General features: G+C 36.2%; 1 pseudogene; it reads left to right on the forward strand.

The window, feature by feature from the left end:
• Window positions 1-1,458: 1,458 nt before the first annotated feature.
• LOC120118733 lies at window positions 1,459-3,746 on the forward strand (annotated as a pseudogene).
• The last annotated feature ends 17,614 nt before the right edge of the window (window positions 3,747-21,360 follow it).

The raw sequence follows: 21,360 nt of genomic DNA on the forward strand, positions 1-21,360 counted from the left end.
ATCAAGTAAAAAAGTTCAGCTCCAAAATTTTCAATGGGTTATTTATCCGTTATCCCTCAACCTTGAAGCTCTCGTAAAAGTTTCATTTTTCTAAGTCCAATTAGGTCCAATTCTTGTCCATATAAAGCTCAACACCTCTAAGGTCCAATTAAGCCTAAATCTTGGCCCAAGACTAGTACGAGTCAAATCCCACATATTGTCTTAAAATTCGAGTCATTACATTTTTAAAATTTAAAAATTAAAAATTAAAAATAATAAATATAAAAATATGTTTATTTTAATGTCATTTTTATTATTTAATGATTGATATTTTAATTTTATGATTTAAGATTTAATGATTAGGATTAGACTTTATGATTTATAATTTGTGATAAGAGGTAGAGTCCGTGAAATAGTTTTTAAAAATATGTGTATTAAAGTAATTCATAAAATATTATACTTGTCGTCTTCTTAAAATAATTTGCAAATTTAACAATCACATTTGTTCGGCTGGTGCTCATTTTTATTTCCTTATGTTTCTTTAGGTTGGATTCTAGTCCAAGCACCCCTTCCTTCCCCAAATAAAATTAGAATTAAATTTAGAATTTTCAATTTTTTTCAATATGATAACAAATTATAATCCTTAATATGTGTGTATATATATACACACGATAAAAACCATTTTTAAGTGTATTACGATTTTGATTAATTAAATATGAAATTATCAATTTTGTTGAATTAGATTGATTATAATTGAGCACCATTACGTAATTTTGATTATAATTTAAAATGATTAATAATTTCCATTATACTTTTTTTATAGTCAACTATGGCATATAGTCATATATATGGAAATATAATTGAATTAGAAGCCATAAGATGCAACAGAATCCCATAATGGATAGCAATGAGATTTTCTCATTTTGCAAAGCAACATTTTGGGAATATATGATATAAGAGCAATATATTTTTAAAATATACTTTTGACTTAAATATCATAATTAAAATTAGGTATAATATTTTGACTTCCAAAAAATATCAGTGTATATAATATTAAAATCTCAACATTACCTTAAAATATAATACATCTTTACTTAATAATAATAATATATCCTTATCCGCTAAACCTATTTCTTTATGTTTGGAATCATGTGAATGATTCAATGTTCGGCTAAGTCATTGCATTAACGACTTGCCAATCATCGATGGGTGTTGATTTCTTGCAAGTTTTGGTCTCTAAAAGACCCGTTAGGACCATCATTTAAAGCATGGATTGGCTACTGCCACCGACTGTTATCACACTTTGCTTCTAAATTCTGAATTAATTCGCCTGTTTTCAAATGTAAGTTGCAACGATCATGAAAAATAAGATGCAACTTCTGTTTTTGTAGTGAAAAGAATAACTTCAGTTCACACGCATCCTATTTCCCTATATAAAGCTTACAAAATTCACTATCTTGTAGAGAAAAAGATTGCTTCCCAAATTCCAGTCTCTACCATGGCACCCGATCGTATCAAACTCCTCTTTATTTGCCTTTTCTTCATTCTCTCTCTCATCTCTATGAAGCTGGTGCAAGCCGACAACTATATTATTCACATGGACCTCTCCGCCATGCCCCAAGCATTCACGAGCCGCGAAAGCTGGCATATGTCCACCCTTTCATCTTTATCTGCCAACACCAACGCAACAATCCCCACGGCTAAACTCATCTATAGTTATAACCATGCTATTCACGGTTTCAGTGCGAGTCTCACTCCGGCTCAACTTGAGGCATTGAAAAACGCTCCCGGGTATGTTTCTTCCGTTAGAGATAGAACCGTGAAGCTCGATACCACTCACTCTTTCAAGTTTATTGGCTTGAATTCCCATACCGGTGCATGGCCGGTCTCGAATTTTGGCAAAGATGTCATCATTGGGGTGATTGATACTGGGTTTGGCCTGAAAGTGATAGCTTTAATGATGAAGGAATGACCGATGTTCCAGTGAAATGGAAAGGGGATTGCGAGAGTGGCACCGAATTCAACTCTTCACTCTGCAACAAAAAGCTAATTGGTGCAAGGTCTTTCAATAAAGGTCTAATTGCCCACAATCCCAATATCTCCATTTCAATGAATTCTCCACGAGACAGTGAAGGACATGGGACACATACTTCATCGACAGCTGCCGGAACTTACGTGCAAGATGCTTCGTACTTTGGATATGCCAACGGAACCGCCCGAGGAATGGCTCCAGATGCTTGAGTTGCCATGTATAAAGTTTTTTGGCTTGAAGGCTCGTACACGACAGACATAATTGCTGCCATCGATCAAGCGATTACCGACGGTGTCGATGTTATTTCGATGTCGTTTGGCATTGATAACCTTCAACTATATGAAGACCCCATCGCAATAGCCACTTTTGCTGCCATAGAGAAGAACATTTTCGTTTCTACATCAGCAGGAAATGATGGGCCGGGTTTGGGGACCCTGCACAATGGAATCCCTTGGGTTTTAACTGTTGCTGCTGGCACACTGGATCGATCGTTCGGCGCAAGTATAAGCCTCGGAACTGATGATTTTGTCAATGGTGTGGCTCTTTATCCTGGGAATTTCTCCTCAAACCCATTCCCAGTTGTTTTCATGAACGCATGTGATGACACAAGTGAACTGAAGAAACTTGCGGGAAGCATTATTGTTTGCCAAGATCCAGGCAGGGATGATTCCCTCCGTGACCAATTTGACAACGTTCAGTTTGCAGGGAATGTCGCTGGTGTGTTCGTAACAAATAGCACCCAATTGGATACTTTCATTCAAAGCCCTTTCCCTCTATTTTCTTGGAACAGAAAGACGGCGATGATGTCGTGCGTTACATTAAAACCAACAAACCCCAAAGGCCAGAATTGAGTTCAAAAAAACATTCCTGGGTTCGAAACCTTCACCGACCATAGCTAGCTATACATCTAGAGGGCCATCCTTCAGTTCCCCATCGATTCTGAAGCCTGATATTATGGCTCCTGGTGACTTAATCCTAGCTGCTTGGCCGCCAAACATCTTAGTGGATCGTTTGAATAGCGAAACGATGTTTTCTAACTACAATTTACTATCGGGAACATCCATGGCATGCCCCCATGCTTCGGGAATTGCAGCACTTCTGAAAGGGACACGCCCTGATTGGAGCGCTGCAGCAATCCGATCGGCCTTGATGACTACGTCGGATCCCATCGATAACACCGGCAGTCCTATCAAGGATGCCGGTACCAATTTCGACCGGCCACTCCTCTTGCCATGGGAGCTGGCCATATCAATCCCAACAAAGCACTGAACCCCGGACTCGTATACGATTCTGTTGAAGATTATATCAAATTTATTTGCGGTCTAAATTTTACGGCACAACAAATTAAAACCATCACGAAATCAACTTCAACCAACTGTTCCGACACTTCTTTAGATCTTAATTACCCTTCTTTTATAGCGTATTTCAATGGAACGAATGTGGCAGCCGATTCGAGTACCACAAGGGAGTTTGGAAGAACGGTGACAAATGTTGAAAAAGGAAGCTTCATCTACAAAGCAACATTGACACCTATCAAGGGATTTAAGGCAACTGTGGAGCCAGACACGCTGGGTTCAAGGAAGTAAAAGAGAAGAAAAGCTTCAAGCTGAGGATTGAAGGTCCAGGAAAGCTTGACGAGGATGTGTCCTTCGGTTATCTCACTTGGGAAGATAGTGATGGAAAACATGTTGTTAGGAGCCCCATTGTCGCCACAAGTTACACCATAGGCAAATGATAAGCTCTTTTTTTTCAAACATTTAATAAGTTTGGATGTTGAATTTTTTCATAAACTGTTATTCGGATTTGAGTATAACTATAAAAGTATATTTATTATTATATATATATATATTGGTCTTAGATTTGTATATATCATAATGTCCAAAATTTAATATGGTTATATTTTTAAAACATATTTTATAAAAAGAAACAGAAACTAATTTATAATACTATTAACCTTCAATTATTGATATATGACGCGAAGCATCGAAGTATGCTCAGTTATTAACGCGGAGTTATGGGGGCTTTACACGGGACTAAATATTGCATGGGAAAAAATATCCCAGAATTATTGTCGAGTCTGATAGTAAAGAAGCCATTGCTGTCCTTCATCGGCAATCAGAGGTTGATGGCATATCGCCTATGGTTCCGCATATCCATGAGCTGGTACAAAGAGACTGCCGCTTACAGTTTAGACATTTCCGCGCGAGGGTAACCGACTTGCAGATGGGTTGGCGCGCCTGGCCTGGCTTGCATGGTACTGTTCACGTTTTATAGAGTCACCGGTAGAAGTTTTGGAGGCCTATAACATGGAGAAGCCAACAGCCTTGACTGCTTAGGAGTTTTACTCTATCCTTGGTAATAATATTAATATAATAAAAAGATACATACAGTGCTTAAAAATTGAAAACTTTAGACAAAATAGAGAGTGAAATTATTGAAAATCAATACTTAATTGTCAAGAATAATCAATCACATTAATCAATTAGTTTATCCTGTAAGTAGTTCATAATTAACCATCGATGGATCTAAAAATATTTGTTAGAGTTGACACATATATATTAACAACACAATTTATCTATAGAGTAAGCGAGCATAAATAAATTTCAGACACAATCAATAAAATAATAATTAATTGAAGAAATTTGAATTCTTATAGTAACGTTCACACCCTAAATATACTTTGATCCCCTAATTGATTATTTGAAATTTTTAGATAAATTTAAATTCTTAAATTAATAAATAATTGATAGAGCAAAGAAACATAAAAGAAAAGGCTGGAAAGAGTAAATCATACGCAATTAACAGTATAGATACGAAAATGACGTGATTTTAATCCATGCAAAACACACGAAAAGAGATATGCGGTTTCTTCCAGCTGTCGAAGTTTTGCTTTACACATTCAACAACAAAGACATTAACAAAAATCTTAGAAATTTCAGGTATGGGGATCCCACGTTTTGGGTCCATCATTTTTTGTTGTTGAGAGTTTGTTGCCCATGTTGAGGAGAGATGTAAAGGGAAACCGAAGAGGTTGCAGTTGATAGATATGATTCAAAACCTAAGGCTTTATAATGTCATGTAATACCCATAACCCGTATTACGTCTCGAAATACGAGTTATAGATGTTACATCAAATATTTTTACTTTCTTTGAATTGAAACCCTTAAAATTTTTTATCCATTTTAAAAGATCGGTTTAATAAATTATATCCGTCTTGATAGTCGAGTAATTTCGTAAAATGAAAATTTATCATTCAAATCAAAACCGGTAATAAACAACAATTAGGCAATGTAGTGTTGTTTCACAACACTTATGAAACTGTCTAAATATTGCTAACTTTAAAATCATTGTGTTTTTCCTCTTTAAAACATTTTATGATATAATACTATTCGATCATATTATCATATATAATTATGCTAAATAAAATAAAGCAACCTTACTTTATTATTACATACCATTTTAAATAGAAATCAATCAAAGCTACCAAACAGATAAATTATACATGCCACTAAAAATCAAATTAATACCTGAGATGTCTTACTGATATGGTAGGTAGGTTGATTACCACAGAGATGCATCAGAGGGCTCCTCACTTCACATTCTTTCTTTTATTTGAACCTATACGTGAAAACCATCAAACGCTAAGCAAAACTTAGTGAGGCAATATAACTACTTAAGGTGAGCTAAAATAAAATATCATAATAATATTCAAACATTAATATTAATTTTAATGAAATCATTGAAATTCCAAACGGACTTATTCAAGCCGATTTTGCTCGTCAAAAACCTGAAAATCATAATCTCATAATTTTATGAGAATCATAGTATTCAAAATTAATCATAATCAACATTTCAGATTCCCGTTCCTCAGACACATTTCATAACTTTAACTTTCAGGTTTCATTTTCATTTAAATACCTTTCAGAGCTTTTATCTTTCATATTTTTAGCCTAATGTATATGTAAGAGAATTCAAGGTACGTGAGTCAGACGAGTGTGTGCAATAGACACTTTAATGTTATCATCAGAATCAAAATATGCACTCCAAGTGCAATCATATCATTTGCACCAACGGTGCCAATCATAATGTACACGAATGTATCATATCAGAATCATAATATCATAATCACTTCACCTCATGACATACCAATTGTACCTATAACTCTCAATGCAACATACAATGAGCTTTGAGATCATATCATATTCATTTATAGATCAACATTCCAATTCAGAACCATTCTGAAATCATCATTACTAAAATCATTGCTTGGGCAGTTCATACCTAACAATTATCTGTTATATAAAATACTTTACGCAATTCATGTCCAAAATCACTCTAAAAATTTCATTCGAATAACTTTCAGAAATCAAATATATAAATCTTGGGTAATTCACACCCAAACAAATCATTCATAAAATATTTTTAAAGCATTATGGAAATATTCCATAATCAGTGTTAGGTATGGCTCACAAATATACCAGTAAAGAGGACAGGAGATGGAGCGGAGTGATTGAAGCGAACATCAACTGTCCTTACAAAGAAAGTCTCGTTGTGGGGTTACGAATTATGTGGGTTGGGGGTGCGGGGGTGTAGCCCCCGCGGTACAGTACAGGGTTGATTTTGTAATTATGTACCAGGGTTTTCTATTATAAATAGAGATGTAACCTAGACCTAAAATATTATTGAATAAAACTTCTAGCGCCGCCTAGGCACCGATGACGTAAGCACATTGCCGAACCTCGTAAAATTCTCGTGTTCTTTTGTTTTCTTTACCCGTTTCCGTCAACAATTGGTATCAGATGTCAGCAACAAAATTCGAAGTCGCGAAATTTGATGGTCAGGGTAACTTCGGATTATGGTAAACGAGGGTGAAGGATCTATTGGCGCAGTAAGGGATCTTGAAGGCTTTGCGACCTACAAAGCCGACGTCGATGGATGAGGAAGATTGGGAAGAATTGCAGCAGCGAGCGACAGGAACCATACGATTATGCTTGGCGGACGAGGTCATGTATCACGTCATGCATCTATCGTCTCCAGACGAAATTTGGAGGAAGTTGGAAAGTCAGTTTATGTCCAAATCCTTAACGACAAAACTGTATCTGAAGCAGCGGCTGTATGGGCTGAAGATGCAGGACGATCACGATTTGGCGCAACACGTGAATGTCTTCAATCAAATCGTTTCTGATTTGGCTCGGCTTGATGTGAAAATTGAGGATGAAGACAGAGTGATGATTCTGTTGTGTTCGTTGCCTCCCTCTTACGAACACATGGTGACTACTCTTACATATGGGAAAGAGACTATCAACGTTGAGGAGATTACTGCAACCTTGTTGGCTCACAACCAGCGGAAGCAGAATGCAGGGGAAAGCTCTCAAGCCGATAGCTTATATGTCAAGGGTAATCGAGATCGTGGACGGAAGCCAGAGAAGGCAGGGTTCGGGAAGCGAAATTCCAGATCCAAATCCAGGGATAAGAAGACGATTCACTGTTACAAGTGCAAGGAGGCGGGACATATGAAGCGAGACTGTCCGAAGTTGAAAAAGCAGACTGATGAGAAGCGTGATGGCTCATCCAAGTCTGTGAACGTGGTCGAGGATGATACTTCTGATTGCAGTGAGGGTGCTATGCTTTCTATTTCAACGACACAATTGACGGATGCTTGGATTCTTGATTCTGGATGTTATTATCACATCACGCCAAATAGGGAATGATTTTCGACATACAGGCCGGTTAATTCTGGTTCGGTTATTTGGGTGATGATCGATGTTGCAATATTGCTGGTATTGGTGATGTCAGAATTAAGATGCACGATGGCTCTGTTCGGACGTTGAGTGGTGTTCGACATATCCCAGACTTGAAGAAGAATTTGATTTCCTTGGGCACTTTGCACAAGAATGGTTTTATCCCTAAGGCTGACGAGGATAGGGAAACCATTTGGATTGTTAAAGGAGTATTGACTGTGATGAAAGGCAAGATGACTGCTGGGAATATCTACAGATTATTAGGGAGTATCGTTGCAGGTGGAGTTCACTCTGTTGAGTCCTGTGATGATACGACAAAATTGTGGCATATGCACCTTGCTCATCTTAGTGAACGTGGTATGATAGAATTACACAAGAGAAACTTGTTACATGGTGTCAAAAGCTGTAAGCTCGATTTTTACAAGTATTGTGTTCTTGGTAAACAGACTAAAGTCCGTTTCAAGACTGCGAAGCACACAACTCAAGGGATTCTTGATTATGTGCATTCTGATGTATGGGGGCCTTCCACGACATCGTCTTTGGGTGGATCTAGGTACTATGTTACTTTTATTGATGATTTTTCACGGAAAGTTTGGGTGTATTTTTTGAAACAGAAATCTGAAGTTTTTGAGAAGTTCAAGCTGTGGAAAGCTGAGGTAGAAAACCAAACAGGATGAAAAATCAAGTGTTTGTGGTCTGACAATGGTACGGAGTACACAGATTCACAGTTCCTACAATTCTGTAAGGAGCATGGGATTCAGAGGCATTTTACAGTGCGCAAGACACCACAACAGAATGGTATTGCGGAACGAATGAACAGGTCATTGAATGAAAGAGCCAGATGTTTGCGGTTGAATGCGGGGCTTCCCAAATACTTCTGGGCTGAGGCTGTTAACATGGCGTGTTACCTTATCAACAGATCGCCAAGGGCATCGCTGGCTGGGAAAGTTGCAGAAGAGGTATGGACTGGTCATGATGTTAGTTTTGATAACTTACGGATTTTTGGTTGTCCTGCTTATGTGCATGTACCTGCTGATGAGAGATCCAAACTTGATGCAAAATCGAAGGAGTGTATTTTTCTGGGTTACAAGAAAGGTGTCAAAGGATTCAAGTTCTGGGATCCAGTTGCGAAGAACGTTGTGATTAGTAGAGATGTCATTTTTGATGAACAATCCATGTTGCAGCAGAAGCAAGACACGACAGTGGTGGATTTCGAGCAGTTTTCAGTTGAGAAACCAAAAACTTCTCAACTGACTTCTGGTGGTTCCACTACGGATGATTTGCAAGATTATAGTCTCGCCAGAGACAGGGTGAGACGAACGAATATAAAGCCTCTGAACAGATTGGGTTTTGAAGACTTGGTATCTTTTGCACTTATTGTTAGCAGTGATGATCCGATTACTTTTCATGATGCCGTTACTAGTCAGGAAAACGATAAGTGGATGACAGCCATGGTTGAGAAGATGGAGTCTTTGAATCACAATCGCACATGGGAGTTAGTTCCCCTTCCCGAGGGTAAGAAGCTGATTGGTTGAAAATGGGTGTATAAGAAGAAACTAGCAGTAACAGAAAAAGAGGGGGAGAAGTTCAAGGCTCGTTTAGTAGCGAAGGGTTTTTCACAGCAGAAAGGAGTTGATTATGATGAAATCTTTTCTCCTGTGAAAAACCCTTCGCTTGACTGTCCGAAGTTGAAAAAGCAGACTGATGAGAAGCGTGATGGCTCATCCAAGTCTGTGAACGTGGTCGAGGATGATACTTCTGATTGCAGTGAGGGTGATATGCTTTCTATTTCAACGACACAATTGACGGATGCTTGGATTCTTGATTCTGGATTTTATTATCACATCACGCCAAATAGGGAATGATTTTCGACATACAGGCCGGTTAATTATGGTTCGGTTTATTTGGGTGATGATCGATGTTGCAATATTGTTGGTATTGGTGATGTCAGAATTAAGATGCACGATGGCTCCGTTCGGACGTTGAGTGGTGTTCGACATATCCCAGAATTGAAGAAGAATTTGATTTACTTGGGCACTTTGCACAAGAATGGTTTTATCCCTAAGGATGACGAGGATAGGGAAACCATTCGGATTGTTAAAGGAGCGTTGACTGTGATGAAAGGCAAGATGACTGCAGGGAATATCTACAGATTGTTAGGGAGTACCGTTGCAGGTGGAGTTCACTCTGTTGAGTCCTGTGATGATACGACAAAATTGTGGCATATGAGCAGTACTTGCATTGGTGGCTAGTTGGGATTTGCATTTAGAGCAGATGGATGTTAAAACTTCTTTTTTGCATGGTAATTTAGAGGAGCAGATCTACATGCGGCAACCTGAAGGTTTCACTCAACCTGGAAACGAGCATTTAGTTTGCAGATTGAAGAAATCTTTGTACGGGTTGAAACAGTCTCCGAGACAGTGGTATAAACGGTTTGACTCCTATATGATCAAGATTAGCTACAACCGATGTGAGTATGATTGTTGTGTCTATGTTAAGAGCCTTGATGATGGTTCTTTTATTTTTCTATTACTGTATGTTGATGATATGTTGATTGCTGCGAAGAACATGGATGATGTTATCGGTTTGAAAACTTTATTGAGTTAGGAATTTAATATGAAAGATTTAGGTGCTGCAAAGAAAATTCTTGGAATGGAAATTTGCAGGGACAGAGACTCAAGGAAACTGCGGCTATCTCAACGGGGTTATGTTGAGAAAATGCTAGAAAGGTTTGCGATGAGCAGCGCGAAACCAGTTAGCACTCCATTGGCGAATCACTTTAAGCTCTCATCAGAACAGTGCCCTAAGACAGATAAGGAAGCTGAAGATATGGCAAAGGTTCCATATTCTAATGCTGTTGGCTGCTTGATGTATGCGATGGTATGTACTCGTCCTGATTTAGCTCATGCTGTTAGTCAAGTTTGTAAGTACATGTCTAAACCTAGTAAGCAACATTGGGAAGCATTCAAGTGGATCTTTCGATACTTAAAGGGTACTGTGGGACATGGAATTGTTTTTGGCAGTCAGCGGGATAATCCTTTGGTTGTAGGATATGTGGATTCAGATTATGCAGGTGACTTGGATAATAGAAGATCTACGACAGGGTATGTGTTTACTCTTGGTGGAGGGCCTATTTGTTGGAAGTCTACTGTTCAATCTGTCGTGGCACTATCTACAACTGAAGCCGAATACATGGTAGCGGCTGAAGCTGAAAAAGAAGCTTTATGGCTTACTGGTTTAGTGAAGGAGTTGAGTGTTCAACAAGGTGGAGTTCAGTTGCTTTGTGATAATCAAAGTGCTATTCACTTGGCTAAGAATCAGGTGTATCGTGCTAGAACTAAACATATTGATGTAAGGTTCCACAAGATCAGAGAGTTGGTTACATCTGGAGAGGTTTTGTTTCAGAAGGTACATACTGATGAGAATGCCGCTGATATGTTCACCAAGCCAGTTACGACAGACAAGTTCAAGCATTGTTTGGACTTGTTGAATGTTTCGAGTTGTTAAAGAAGCAAGGTAACCCAACCCAAATTGAAGTTTCCAAGGGGCAGGATATTCGCCAAGGTGGAGATTTGTTAGGAATGGCTCATAAATATACCAGAAAAGAGGACAGGAGATAGAGCGGAGTGAGCGAAGCAAACATCAACTGTCCTTACAAAGAAAGTCTCGTTGTGGGGTTACGAATTATGTGGGTTGTGGGTGCGTAGCCCCCGCGGTACGGTACAGGGTTGATTTTGTAATTATGTACCAGGGTTTTCTATTATAAATAGAGATGTAAACTAGACCTAAAATATTATTGAATAAAACTTCTACCGCCGCCTAGGCACCGATGACATAAGCACATTGCCGAACCTCGTAAAATTCTCGTGTTCTTTTGTTTTCTTTACCCGTTTTCGTCAACAATCAGAATTAAATCATATTTTTTAAAATAAAACATATGAGGTTGACTTATCGCAAGTATTCCTCAATCAGAATAATTAAATATAAACTGTACTCACATTAATACTTTATATACAAGTCAAAACATAAGCCTCACTAAGCTTTAAGCTTACTTCTTTGCTTTTGTTTCGCTTCTTCACGAATTTATCACAATTTCATATTCTTACAGTTTGCACTACCTATAAAGAAATATTATTTTGTACTAATATACACACTTAAAAAATTATTCCGTTTATGCTATTGGAAACTAGACTCGAATATGAATCTAACCATATATGGTACTTCTTCTGGTTCAACTTGTATAATTTATAGTGATTTTTCAAAGTTGACTTACAAAAACTGTTTTGAGCAGAATCTGTTACCATATTTTCTGACCTATCCTCGATTAAAATTTCATATCTTTTTGTATACTTCTCGGTATCAGTAGACATTTTCTTTACAAAAAACTATACTGGTATACAAATACAACGGTATAAGATTCATCCCCTAATCATTTCTTTGGAATTTATGGTGATTTTTTAAACTTTCTGTTCATAACATAAATTCTAGGCAGATTTAATCAATTTGCATTTTCAGCTTATTCACTAATTTTATTAGTTCCCCAAATGCACATACATGCATGAATCACAAAGTCACACCACATTAGGAGTTACTTCTTACCATAGCAACTTCGTCACTGGCTCATCGCAAGGCAATGTTTGCACAATAACATAAATATGCACTTACATTTGCCTCACTATCTAACCTTCTCTATGATAATCTTCTCAATCCCACACTTTTTCCTTCCCTTTCGAGTTACTTGGATCACTAGATTTATCGTGGTATGATAACATCATATAATAACATAAAATATTCAAACTATACGTTAGTACCGTACTAACACAATCTAGACTTATTAATATAAAAGTCTAAAGGAATAAAATCGACGCTTAATCGATATAAAACTAAATCATAAATCCATAATAATTTCAACTTTCTTATAATACTCATTCGATTCCATAAATATTATTTTCATCATCCACCCTTCCTCTTTTGCTAATTTCAAAATTAAACCACTAATTATGAATTCTTTTTAGAATTCACCATTTAATTCATAATATCTTCATTATTATCATTTCACATTAATTACCAAAATTTTTAGCACTTTCATAACATACTCAATTCAACACCTTAACATCCAAAAGCTCATAATTTCATCCTCTATTTCCTTAGACTTTTTGAATTCCACCGTTAAAATTTACCAAATTTGCAATTTGGTTCCAATTAAGCTGAAATAGAGTCATCAGCATCCAACTCAAATGGCCCTTGAGTTTTTTTTCCTCGTTCTTAGACTTGAAAAAGAGAATTGATAGTTGTTATTCACTATCCTATCAAGGATATCAAATGCTTCTTCAAGTGATTTGTCAAGCAAAGTGCCATTTGTCGAGGCATCAACATCATCCTCGTGGTTGCATTGACTCCATTGTAAAACATCACGACTTGAGTCCAATCGTGGAATCCATGGTTGGTGCATTTGCGTGGGAGTCCCTTATATCAGTCCCAACACTCAAACATAGATTCGTCATCAGCTTGACGAAAAGATGCTATGACATTCCTAAGGTGGCTGTTCATATTGGGTGGATTATGCCGTAGCAAAATAAAAATTGCACAAGTTTGCCATGATTTTATCGAGCCAGAAAGTACTCCATTAAGCCATGCCCTTGCTCGATCTCTCAATGAGTATGGAAACAACTTCAATTTCAACACATCCTTATGCACACCTTGTTGTCGAAAACAATCACACACCTAAAAAATTGTTTTAACATGCTGCTTCACATCCTCATGAGGTACACTACCAAATTGTCCAATCATGTCAAAACATCACCGGTTTGAGCTCAAAGTGAGCTACCTGAATCTCGGGTGCCACAATACCAAGATATAGATCATCCAAGATAGGAGCTAAGTGATCTTGAATAGCACAAGGCCTAACAACATTCCCAACATTTGGAATTGCCTCAATATTTTGATTTTCCTTGTGACTAATACCTTGATTTCCAATTTGATACATATTTTCTTGAGCACGTTGATCCTGCCTCCTTTTTCTAAAAAGTCGTTCAATCTTAGGTTCAATTTGGCAGCAATGGTTCTTTGAAATTTCCTCTAGTCATACACTAATTAAGCCTCAAAATGATAAAGAAAAATATCAAGTAAAATAAAAATGCTAAGACAAAACTAGTTAACTTCCAATTGCCAATCCCGGTAACGGCTCCATAAACTTGTTGCATGTTGTGTGCTTAATACTGGATGCAAATTATGTGCAAGTATACACAATCACACAAGTAATACAGTGATGAGTAAGTATCATCTCCACATGGATTGGAGGAAATTACAAGTTAAGTCAAAGCAACAAACTACTTTATCTAAGTTTAGCTACTGGTGTGCACAAATGATTATGCTGAGGCAAAATGAAATGTATATAGATGGAATTGGAATGGTAGTGTGAATGGGTAGCAAATAGGAATGTCTTGGTAAAATGATATATTTAAAGTGTAGTCAATTAAATATTATAAGGCTAAACAAATTGATAACTCGAGAAATAAGTAAGATAACTGGCAATCCTTACACAAACAAGCTACAATGGGAATGAATGGTGGAGTCATTAAGGGTTCCTAAGCCTTGTCTTTTAGAATGGTCTAAGTTTCTATGACTCACTTGCTCGACAGAGTTCATTTAGAGCGTCCTTATGCTATCTCTAGTCATGGATCCTGAAAAATTAGAATGCCATGGCAATCCTCTTGGTCCCAACAGAAACACCTAATATATTGATTAAGAACAAATCCTATTAGTCGTTGAAATCATACATTAGTTTCTCTCGAACACTAACATTGGACTACGCTCTAGTTACTATCTAAAACCCATTGTTCACGTTGATCTTCCCCTAGTTTCTCTCAAACACTAAGGATCCTTAACTTAATTTCTCTCAAACACTAAGTAATGTACTTAAGAAATGGTCACTCTCATACCTTTTACAATCTTAAGTAATTAGAAACAATGAACAAAACAAGTGATAAACATAAAACCTCAAACGTTCATTAAAACAAACACTTAGTAAACCATAAATGAACCTTCTCCAAATAAAGTTTAGTTCATGGTGGGGTTTGAATCATCCTTGAAAATAATTCGTTCCATAAAACCCATATATTCAAATGAAAAATAAAAGCTTAAGGGTGGAAGAAAATTCTCAATGCCAGCTGTCGGTAGCTCCTTATACCACCACAAACGTCACCTTAATGGATAGATCCTCTTGGACGCGTAGCACACCACTCCCTCTAGCTTGGATATGAATGAAAACATTTGAAAATATGAAAGATAAAGAAAAGGTGGAACCTGTAGCCAACATTTTTCTTGTTTAGCTCACAATTTCCTAAAAAGAATTAGAACCCTCACTTTTGTGCCTAACTTTTCTATTTATATTAAGAAAATATCATAGGTTTTTAGGCCAAAATACCCATAGTACCCTAGGATCATTTCCTTCATGTGATTGTGAGTACAATAGGTGGTAGTGGTCCCCTTTCAGGTTGTTTGCAGCAAAGAACATGTGCTGGAAATACAATTGTCATTTGTGGAAATATCTTATTTGTCTATTTTTGTGCCTAAAATTACCGAGGCATTTCATTATGCTTCAGTAACTTAGTTTGCCACAACATTTTTCCTCTCAAACCCTTTTCTCCTAGAATCATGTATATCAACAACTAACCAAACCTTCCCCATAACATAACACCTTCACAAGATAACATGCCAAGGTAAAACACATCTACCGAATGCAACTACATGAATCTAAATGCATCTAAAATGAACCTATATGAGCCTTTAGAAAATCAATAACTTAAGTGAAAAGGCCTTAAATATAGTCTTTTTACGCAGTTATCAACGAAAAATGCTACATTGTAGCTAGAACTCGTTACCTCGAGGCGACGAGTTCCTTTGGATATTATTTTTAAATATTCCTTGAGGAGTGGGCCCAATGTGGGCCATTATTTAATGCTACTAATATGACTCGTCACCTTTATTAAAAATTAATTTTTTTAATATAAAAAAAATTATGATTGTTAAATTTAAAAAAAATTAGAGGTGACGGGTTCCTTCAAATTCAAAAAAACTAGCCATTTTCTAGTTGTTGGTTAACAGGCAGATGCAATGGTCACTTGGAACTTATCACCTCGAGGTGACGAGTTCGGCTAGATTTTTAAACCAACTAGTCATTTATAGTCGTTGAGGCTAAGGCTATAAATAGGGGTCTAAGGTTTTGGTTTTTCACAAAACCCTAAATCTAAAAAAATATAAAAAATCATACGTTGTGTTAAAATCCTGAAAAATGGCTTTCCAAGAAGAAATGCTGCGTCTGGATAACATCCATATTTAGTCGATTGAACTCCATCCATAAGAAGAACGGAGTATTCGTAAGAGAAGGATGACATAAGAAGATCTGTATCAGCGGATATTTATATATCTACAACAATCCGATATATTTTCATCTATATTTGTACGTGGCTTCAAGTTGTACCCGACGTTGATTGAGGCTCTGATCGAACATTGGCAGCTTGAGATGTACACGTTCCATTTCCCGAGTGGTGAAGTGATGATAACTTTGAAAGACGTCACTTACCAACTTAGTGTTCATGTGAATGGGGCCCTTGTGATAAGGCAAAACAATTATGACCCCAAGATGTTGGTCTATCAAGTTTTGGGAAATGTGCCACCATCCGATGTCATCGAGTGCTGTTAGAGTTTGAATTCCAAGTGATGAACGACTCTACCGAGGACAAGGTTATCTTTACGTTCTGAGCATATCTTCTACAACTGATCAGAGGGTATTAGTACATGAAAAATTCAGTAATTTGGGGCACACTCAGTATCTGCGAATTTTGGAAGACTTCGCTGAGTGTCGCAATACCAGTTGGGGCTCGGCGATTTTTGTCTTTCAGTAATGGGAGCTTTGCAAGGATGTAGTTGTCCAGCGGGGTCGAAAATCTAATGTAGTAGGCTGTCTAATATTGCTACAACTCTGGGCTTGGTACTGGTTCCTGTTTTTTACGCCAGTTACGTCATCCCGAAACTAGTTTCTTCTGGCTGCAAGATAATTTTTTAACTTCATTTATTTAACTTTTTTTTTAATTTGATTTAATTAATTATTTATTTATAGTATTTTTAAATTTTCAATATTTTATATGTTGTCATAAAATAACCAAGACGAAGTTGTCGGGTGCCACTGCACGAGATATACGGATGAAGATTGACATCGCCCGTCGATATGCTGTATACATTTGCTCTTTTATGTTATTTTTTTAAAATTTTTTAACTTTATATATACTAACTTTAATATTTAATATTTACAGTTTTCTTGGCTTCTGTATGTTGACGATGAGATCTACTAGTTATTACCATGCAATTTTTAGAGGTCCGATTTATGGTGTGTCGTGACACCATTATCACAGTTTACGTCGAATCAACCAATTCCTATGTAAATCATTGATATGGGCGCGCTCTATAGAATTGATATGCGTGGGAAACATATAAAAAATTGACATGTGAAGCACGCTTACTACATCAAGCTATAGAATTAATGTCAACTATCGGTACCCCGCGTTACGACATTACACTGCTGGACCTAGATTTTGACCATTCTCCATATCTCCAAAATTACGAAGCAAATGGGAAAGCATATCTCATGACACCAGAAGAGAAGGAAGAACGAGAACAACATCAGGCAATATGCGCTAAGTCCAAGTCCAAGAAGAAAACATTGTCGTCATCATCGTCTTCTGCTTCAGCATCTACAGTTGAAGATAACTATTATGCATCTCAAGCTAGTTTTAGTTTCTATCATCCATATCATACTTCAACCGAGACTCGACTGACTTGGGTTGGAGGTTCATGGGATGCACTGTAACACATTCAAACATCTTCGATAGAATATGCCGGTGAGGGTTAATGAGATCATATCTTATATGGTCAACAAAGTAGCCAAGTCGAATTAGTAATGGTAATGATGGCGTTAAATACCATAAGTTCATCATTGTATTTTGAAGGTGGATCTCAGAGTGTGTTAAGTATACCTCCTCGGCAAGATAAAGACGACGATGACGATGATCAAAGCCTACGACCCTGGGGTACTCAACCAGCCCCGCGCCATTATCATTCGACCACTCATCAACATCGCCAAGAACTTAGAAAATATAAATAAATTTTCTTTGTAATTTTATGTAAACAATTTATTTTTTGCAATTATTTATTTACTTTGTATTTTTAAAATATAAATAAATTTATTTTTCTTTGAATTTTATTTATTTTTAATTATATATGCCCGACCATTTGTGTAGTTAGAAATGACTACAAAACTACTTTTTTTAATTTGAAGTTTTTAAAATTTAAAACTTATAATTATATATGTAATTTTCTATAATTTTTTTAATAAAGTCATCACCTCAATTTGACAAGTAGCATTAACGATATTAAAATAATGGCCCACCTGGGGCCCACTCATGGGAGACCATTAAAAATAATATCCAAGGGAACTCGTCACCTTGACAATGACACTATAGCTTTTGTCGTGTTCCCCAAAATAAAATTTGAGTAGCACTAAAACCCTAAATAATTTACCCTCATAAGGTATTAGGCCAAAAAAACCAATACAAAACCCTAAGGGGCTCTTCTGCTTGGTTAGGCAGATGGGCCTACTTCTTGAGCTCCACCTGATTCAATTTCTCCTTGCTTAACGATTTTGGCAGATCGACTTACTAGGTCAGGCATGCTCATCTGCTCTCCTGACTTGGTCCCTGGCCTCTCTACTTTTGCTGGACTGATGGACGTGGACTTTAAACTCAGCCTTTAAATTAAATTGGATCTTAAACTCGACCTTTAAATTAAAATAAGGACACCTCTTTACTTTTGTTAGACTGATAGACATGGACTTTAAACTCGACCTTTAAATTAAAATTTATGTCATCGTCAGACCACGATAAATCTAGTGATTCAAGTAACTAGAAAAAAAAGGAAAAAGGTACGGGATTGAGAGGTTATCATAGAGAAGATTCGATAGTGTGACAAAGGTGAGTACATATTTAATTGTACTTATGTTATCGAATGAACATTGACTTGCGATGAGCTAGTGATAGAGTTATTGCGGTAAGAAGGGACTCCTAAATATTATGTGATTTTTTATTCATGCATATGTATTCATTTGGTAAACTAATAAAATTATGGAACAAGCTAAGGATACTAATTAAGGAAAGTTGCCTATAAGTTATGATTTGAACAATAAGTTTAGAAAATCACCATAAATTATACAGAAGTGATTAAAGGATAATCTCTATATTGTTAGATTTGTATATCAACCTAGTTTTGTTTAAAACAAACGGTTATTGATTTCAAGGAATATACAAAAATATATGAATTTTTAATCGAGGATAAGTCAGAAAACAAGGCAGTAGATTCTACTCAAAACAATTTATGTAAGTCAACTTTGGAAATTTGCTATAAATTGTACAAGTTGAATTAAAAGAAGTTCCTTATATGATTAGATTTGTATTTGAGTCTAGTTTTCAGTGGTAAAAATTTACAGGTTGTTTATACACTAAAATAATGATCTCCAAAAAAAATTCAGGTCATTTGGAAATTGGTAACCTCTTCAAACACATTGCTCAATTTGATCATGCATTTTATAGGTTTTTCGGGTTTGATTTCCAGCTCTTTTTTATTCTTATTGCTTTAGGTTTTTTTTACCCTTCTTTGTTCCCTTACATCATCTAACAAATTTGTGTTCGTGTGTCAATAGGACTAAAAGAGTTTGAATACTTCTTCTTTCTTGCATTCTCCTTCAATTGGAGTCTTGTGTTTGACTGCTTATAGCGCTCTAAGTTGTTTTTTCATCTTTGTTAGAGATTGAACTCTGACACAAACATTGTGAGATTTCTTGGTAAGAGAGTTTTAAAGTGTACAAGATTGACTAACTTGTCTCTCTATGTATTGCATCCTTGGAGTGAATTGTGAGGTTTCTTTTTTCTTTGATTATTTTTTCCACTTTACATTATTTTTTAATGTTGTGACTTTTCAGGATGGTAAAAGATGACAAAGTTATCGAGGCACTTCAAGGCCTCATGGATATTGTTAATCAACAAATGGAAGTTCTTAATGGACTTCAACAACAACAAATAGTTGCACAAACAAATTAAATGATTGTTTTGAACATCGAAAGATGACAAAAAGAGAATCACAATGTTGACATTCAACCAGTAAAACCTCCACAAAACCTAATGCAACCAAGACGTGGAAAACCTAGGTTTTTAATGAAAATCTCTTTGCTAAACTGAAGTTCACAATCCTTCATTCAAAGAAGACTATGATCCAAATGATTACATTGATTAGGAAAACAAAGTCGATCTTATGTTTTCACATCATGATTATCCTTTGGGGAAACAAGTTCCTTTAATAGCGATGGAATTTTCAGATTATACACACACATTGTAGACGACAACACAAAAAGCTATTCAAGAAAGAATGATACAAGCAATTGGTTCATGGGAAGCACTTAAATGAGTCCCGACGAATTGTTTTCTTCCAACATAAAACATCTGTGAAGTTAAACAAAGACTTCAAAGAATACGATAAAGTCAAAGCTCAATGGAAGACTACTACAAGAAGATGACATTCTTAATGAGTCGTGCAAATATACACGAAAACAAATGAATATACAATGGAAATATTTGACGTTGGCTTGAATCCAAACATCATTGATTTTCTTGACCTACATGATTATGAAAGTCTTGGAAACACATTGAAGAAAGCAATTACAATCGAGGCACAACTTCAAAGGAAGTTTTGATTTAGAAAACAATATCAATGTACTTCAAACCAGTCAACTTCTTCTTCTACTCCACTTTTTTCTGTGGATAATGAATTTGACACTGATATCGATGAATACAATGCTAGCGTCATTGTAATGAAAGCTAACAATCTTCAGTCATTGGAAACAAAAGAGATACACCTAAAAGTCAAGTGGTGACACTTTGTGAGGAGGATGGGGAAACACAAAAAAAACATGGAAAATGAAAAAAAATAAAATAAAAGGTCACTAGTTACAAAAGTCAAAAGAATAATGACCCATGAGAGGTAAGTGAACCTAATTGTGAGAATAAAAGAGTGAATCAAAATACATATGTGAGCACAAAAGAATCAAGAGAGCAACTTCTTCACAAAAAGCCTTGCATTTTTGTCCACTTTAAACAACCAATGGTTTCTCTATTTCTAACAATAACATTAGTTTACCTAGTATGTTTGTTCCTATTTTACAAAGTTGTCGAATAGTGTTAAGTGACCCACTTGATGGGTTATCACACAAAGTCATAATCATTGTGTTATCTCAGTGATAAATCATGATTTACAAGAATCTAAAAGTAAGTATGTTGTTACTCTTTTAAATGATATTCTAACCTACTTTTTTTCAGGTTAAGGCACTTGAATTTGTCATCCATACTAACCACAAATCCTTTAAGTGATTAAATGATCGAGTTGAGTTTCATTTGAACTAAACATGTTTTGTATTCCATGAAGCTCCTCAGGAGAATTATTAGTTGTTAAACCACACTTAGGAGACTTCATGGATTATTTTAACGAATCACTTCACATGGTTTT

The sequence above is a fragment of the Hibiscus syriacus genome, unplaced genomic scaffold (assembly GCF_006381635.1).
Source record: "Hibiscus syriacus cultivar Baekdansim isolate YM2019G1 unplaced genomic scaffold, ASM638163v2 tig00110328_pilon, whole genome shotgun sequence".
Taxonomy (NCBI): Eukaryota; Viridiplantae; Streptophyta; class Magnoliopsida; order Malvales; family Malvaceae; genus Hibiscus; species Hibiscus syriacus.